The sequence below is a fragment of the Triticum aestivum genome, chromosome 1D, assembly GCF_018294505.1.
Source record: "Triticum aestivum cultivar Chinese Spring chromosome 1D, IWGSC CS RefSeq v2.1, whole genome shotgun sequence".
Taxonomy (NCBI): domain Eukaryota; kingdom Viridiplantae; phylum Streptophyta; class Magnoliopsida; order Poales; family Poaceae; genus Triticum; species Triticum aestivum.
Genome location: NC_057796.1, coordinates 466,236,259 through 466,242,761, shown reverse-complemented (window position 1 = coordinate 466,242,761; position 6,503 = coordinate 466,236,259).

Below are 6,503 nucleotides of genomic sequence, written 5' to 3'. Positions count from 1 at the left end.
AAAAAACTAGAAAAAATAAGGCAAACCGAAAAAATAGAGAAGAAAAAATCCAAAAGAAGACCTTGTTAGTTTTCTCAAGCTTGGGTTGCTTGCCTCGAAATCCAGAAGAAAATTGGTGGAGGAAAAATATAAATAAAACCCGCAATAAAAAGGTTGCCGCCACCTGGTGGTAAACATTGAAGGCTTAAGCCATGCACATACTTATTAGACAGAAACTTACTCACATAAGCCAAGGTGCCTTTGTTGCCGACGTTGTCAATGCTTTGATTGGCTGCAGATCGCCATCGTATTGTTTACGCACGTCCTTGATCTTGTCGAGGCTCCTCGTTCTCTCGGGGATCTCAAGAACTAGCGCTTCCACGGACATCACTTCTTCTGTTACCGCCTCACGAATTTGGGCTTGAAGAGGTAGTCTGGTAGATCCAGTGTGGGAAGTAGGCTCTGATACTACTTGTTAACAATTTGAGCTTATGTTCCTCTCAATTGACCTCAACACACATTGGTTTCATAGAAGCCACTAGAGTTTGAGACTTTTTGGTGCAGAAGAACAGTAGAAAGGGGGAGGGTGGCCACTTCAACGCAGTTTGTGATCAATCGATGCCTTCCTCAATGCGCTAGATATAGGAATAGTTGGTTTATATTGTTTGGTGGAACCTCACCACCTTATCCACATCCTACCCATAAGCATTGTTAGTTTAGTATCCTTGGTAATTTACGTGCTGAGTCCAAACGACTCACATATATGTTAACAACCCGAGGTGCATGTGTAGGTTTAGGTAATTGAGGAAAATTGATCAATGTGTTGGTTGAGTCCAAAAGTGTAACTGACAACACTGTAATTGAGTGACACTCGCTCTCTCCGCCCTCCTCTTATATGCGCCTTATATCCTCCCCCCACTTGTTACCCTACAAAGGAATAACAGTTCACATCGGCAGATAACATCTTAGAAGGCGAGTACTCCAAATTGAATGCATTAGCCCATTTTTTGCACCAGTTTTTGGTATTATGCAACTAGGGCACGAACGTGAATATAGACGGCAAGTTTAAGCACTGTCTATACATTTACCTCTAGTATCTCGTAGTGTAGAGAAACACACTTCCGTTTATAAAGATTGGGCGGACGCCTTGACAACTTAAGCTGATGCTGACTAGACCTGACTGGACTAGACGTGATCCGATCCCACAGGCAATGGCTCTTACCGGACTGACCATACCGAGACAACCGTGAAGGAAGGGCTCATCCCATGGTGACATTTGAACACTTCTTTTAACTTTGAAAATGTATCCAACGTGAATGATCACCGATGTGTACAATACTATAAGTCCGTGGGGAGTGCTCACCTGTAGAGTTAGAGGGCTGCGGCGCGAGGACGGATGGGTGATATCTACTACACAACCTTCTTCTTGTAGACGTTGTTGGGCCTCCAAGTGCAGAGGTTCGTAGGACAGTAGCAAATTTCCATCCAGTGGATGACCTAAGGTTTATCAATCCATGGGAGGCATAGAATGAAGATGGTCTCTCTCAAGCAACCCTGCAACCAAATAACAAAGAGTCTTGTGTCCCCAACACACCCAATACAATGGTAAATTGTATAGGTGCACTAGTTCGGCGAAGAGATGGTGATACAAGTGCAATATGGATAGTAGATATAGGATTTTGTAATCTGAAAATATAAAAACAACAAGGTAGCAAGCGATCAAAGTGAGCGTAAACGGTATTGCAATGCAAAGAAACAAGGCCTGGGGTTTATACTTTCACTAGTGCAAGTTCTCTCAACAATAATAACATAATTGGATCATATAACTATCCCTCAACATGCAACAAAGAGTCACTCCAAAGTCACTAATAGCGGAGAACAAACGAAGAGATTATTGTAGGGTACGAAACCACCTCAAAGTTATTCTTTCTGATCGATCTATTCAAGAGTCCGTAGTAAAATAACATGAAGCTATTCTTTTTGTTCGATCTATCATAGAGTTCGTACTAGAATAACACCTTAAGACACAAATCAACCAAAACCCTAACGTCACCTAGATACTCCAATGTCACCTCAAGTATCCGTGGGTATGATTATACGATACGCATCACACAATCTCAGATTCATCTATTCAACCAACACATAGAACTTCAAAGAGTGCCCCAAAGTTTCTACTTGAGAGTCAAGACGAAAACGTGTGCCAACCCCTATGCATAAGTTCACGAGGTCACGGAACCCGCAAGTTGATCACCAAAACATACATCAAGTAAGTCACGTGATATCCCATTGTCACCACAGATAAGCACATGCAAGACATACATCAAGTGTTCTCAAATCCTTAAAGACTCAATCCGATAAGATAACTTCAAAGGGAAATTCAATCCATTACAAGAGAGTAGAGGGGGAGAAACATCATAAGATCCAACTATAATAGCAAAGCTCGCGGTACATCAAGATCGTACCACCTCAAGAACATGAGAGAGAGAGATCAAACACATAGCTACTGGTATATACCCTCAGCCCCGAGGGTGAACTACTCCCTCCTTGTCATGGATAGCGTCGGGATGATGAAGATGGCCACCGATGAGGGTTCCCCCCTCCGGCAGGGTGCCAGAACAGGGTCCTGATTGGTTTTTGGTGGCTACAGAGGCTTGCGGCGGCGGAACTCCCGATCCATTCTGTTCCTCGATGTTTTTAGGGTATATGGACATATATAGGCGAAAGAAGTCGGTCAGGGGAGGCACGAGGGGCCCACGAGGGTGGGGTGCGCGCCCAGGGGGTAGGGCACGCCTCCCTGCCTCGTGGCTTCCTCGAAGCTTCCCTGACGTCTACTCCAAGTCTCCTGGATTGCTTCTGTTCCAAAAATAACTCTCCCGAAGGTTTCATTCCGTTTGGACTCCGTTTGATATTCCTTTTCTTCGAAACACTGAAATAGGCATGAAAACAACAATTTGGGATGGGCCTCCGGTTAATAGGTTAGTCCCAAAAAAATATAAAAGTGTTTAGTAAAGCCCATAAACATCCAAAACAGATAATATAATAGCATGAATACTTCATAAATTATAGATACGTTGGAGACGTATCAGCATCCCCAAGATTAATTCCTGCTCGTCCTCGAGTAGGTAAATGATAAAAGAAATAATTTATGAAGTATGAATGCTAGCAGGTGCACAAGTTTGATCAATGATAATTTCAATCACCTTTTCTAGCATCATCATATGTCATAACAGTAGCTCATCTCATAAAACTTTTCATAATCAAGTAACAAACTATTCACACGTTAAAGTATAGATCATAAACTTTCTTGAAAACTAAAAAACCGTGTTATTAGTCATCAAACAATTACAATTCATCTTATTTTCAGGAAGAGTCTATGTCAGAGGTTTGATTCAGCAAACTTCACATACTCAACTATCATTTAAGTCTTTCACAATTGCTAACACTCACGCGATATTTATGGGTTCAAAGTTTCAATCAGACATAGAGAAAGATAGGGCTTATAGATTCGCCTCCCAACCTTTTACCTCAAGGGTAATGTCAACAATAATAGTTCATGATGCCTTACATCCAATTGGATATATATATATATATCAGGATCTTTCCAACACAATGTGCTTGCCAAAGGATAAAATGTAAAAAGGAAAGGTGAAGATCACCATGACTCTTGCATAAGGTAAAAGACAAGAATAAAAGATAGGCCCATCGCAGAGGGAAGCAGAGGTTGTCATGCGCTTTTATAGTTGGATGCACAAAATCTTAATGCGAAAGAACGTCACTTTATATTGCCACTTGTGATAGGGACCTTTATTATGCAGTCCGTCGCTTTTATTGCTTCCACATCACAAGATCGTATAAAGCTTATTTTCTCCACACTAATAGATCATACATATTTAGAGAGCAATTTTTATTGCATGCATCGATGACAACTTACTTGAAGGATCTTACTCAATCCATAGGTAGGTATGGTAGACTCTCATGGCAATACTAGTTTAAGGGATTTTTGGAAGCACAAGTAGTATCTCTACTTGGTGCAAAGAATTTGGATAGCATGAGGGGGAAAGGCAAGCTCAGCATGTTGGATGATCCATGGCAATATACTTTATTTCGGATATAAGAAAACATAACCCATTATGTTGTCTTCCTTGTCCAACATCAACCTTTTAGCATGTCATATTTTAATGAGTGCTCCCAATTACAAAAGATGTCCAAGATAGTATATTTATATGTGAAATCTCTCTTCCCTCAATATTCTTTCATGAATTGTTCAAGTGATCAATACAATGTTTGCTAACCTTCAATAAATTTACCACCTCTACTTCTTATATGTGAAGTCATTACTCCCCAAGGGATAAGCATATGAAACATGTATAATTTCAGATTTATTATATTCAATTAATTCAACCATTTACTCATAGGATATAAGTGAAGCACACGAGTAAATGACAAACTACTCCAAAAAGATATAAGTGAAGATCAATGAGTAGTTAAATAATTATGTAGCTATGTGAAGACTCTCCCATTTAGGAATTTCAGATCTTGATATTTTATTCAAACAGCATGCAAAACAAAATAAAATGATATTCTAAGAATAGCAAACATCATGTGAAGAAGCAAAAACTTAGGATCAACCGATACTAACTGATAGTTGTCGAAGAAGAAAGGTAGGATGCCAACCGGGGCATCCCCAAGCTTAGACGCTTGAGACTTCTCACTACAACAACAAAAACCCCATATAACAATGCATATCTACCAACGAATCTGGACTATGTGTTGTTTGGTCAACCTCCCACCTACCACCTCGCATGACTTGCTAACCTCTCCCCGTACCCACCTTCACATCTACAGAAAAAAATCACATTATCTCTAACTCCCCCTTTAGAAGTAGCTCACCAGCCAAATCTTATTTCTCTGTGACCACAACGCCGCCGCCTCTAAATCTGGCGAGCTACGGCGCTCTACTGCGTCGCCGCTCATCGGATCGGCTACTTCTCACCACTTTTCTGCGATCCCGAACCATGGCGACGTCCTCCGCTCTCCTACGTGCGGCCAGCAGAAATCCTAGTTGCCACAGACCACGCCTCCTCTGGTTTGTCGCCCTACTAATCCGTGCCAAATTGCCGCATGTGCGGCTGCCGGTCGGCCTTGGCGGTGCTGCTCCACCTTGGCTACCTCGACTCCGACGTCTGCCGGTTCAGTAAGCCACTCCTCCCCTGACCCTCTCTTCTCTTACCTATCTTGTTTTCTGTCTGGTAGACCATGGCGGATTCTTTGCCGGTCATCGTGACGACGATCTGCGCTAACCTGATCAGTCAGCCTGATCCGCCGCCGCTGGCGCTGGCTTGCACCGGTATACATATCACTCCACTTCGTAAATCAGAGGATGCCTAGCCATGATGGTTTGTCCCTCCCCTTTTCATTCCCGCCTTTGAGACAGTGTAATTGTGAGTGTTTACTTCTACCTCTATCCCTCACTCATACTACTGCCACCATGTGCAACACCGAAGACATGCATGGACTACCAGAGCAAGGATCTAGTCGGCACGTCATCAGCCCCTCCGTTCATCCAGCCAATGTATGGGACAACTACCAACTCCCTCCAATCATAAATCAAAGCTGCATATGCCCACTTAACCCCCTCGGATAGGCGTACACACTAGACTAGAGCTTGGAATCGTAATTTATTCTATTCTTTTGATGCTTAATAGTAGAGTGGTGTTGTTTGGTCCAACTTGTTTTGGCCTCAGATCTGCTACAGAAAACCGTTGAGAGCCGTGAATTACAAAATGGATTGCTTCTGCAAGTTTACTTCAGTTGAATTATAGCTTCTTAATATTTTGCATGCTAATGCCTACTCATGCTGATGCAGTCGTGCAATCAGGGAAATTGTTAATGCAAACTAATGTACACAGAAAACTAACACATGGTACTGCTTTCAAACAGTGTGTAATTGATACATTTATTTTTATGTTTGGAATGACTAATTCGTTGGGATAGTCTAATGAGTTGTTCTCAGTCAAAGAAAGTTTTTCTAGAATGAATCTGCTATTTTAGTTCATTTGGCGATTGATTAGTTTTGTGTGTGATTGATGATGCTTAGTGCCTAGTTGAGTAAATCACTATATTCATGAGGTAAATTGTGTTTTTTTATTACGCTCAAAATCATTGGTAAATTTGAGATGAACAGAGAGAAAAAATTCTGCTAATGCCTAAGAATTACTGCTAATCCTAGCACCGAGGTGATGTGCATCATATATCTTAGCACCCAGGAGTAGTTAGTACCGACTAAAACTATGTACTTTGAATATGCAGCAGCAGATATGCATTAATGGGTGCATAAATTATGTTAGTACTCTCCTTGTGAATGGCCGGTGCATAGATGGGTGCTTCAGAGCTCTATATTGCATTTTCAGTTTAACTGTCTACGAAAGGTGCTTATAATATAGGAAGCATTTTAGAAAGAAGTTATATCATGAGTTGCATTGACTGAGACTTCTATGGATCAGGATAGCACATTTGGGTTCCTT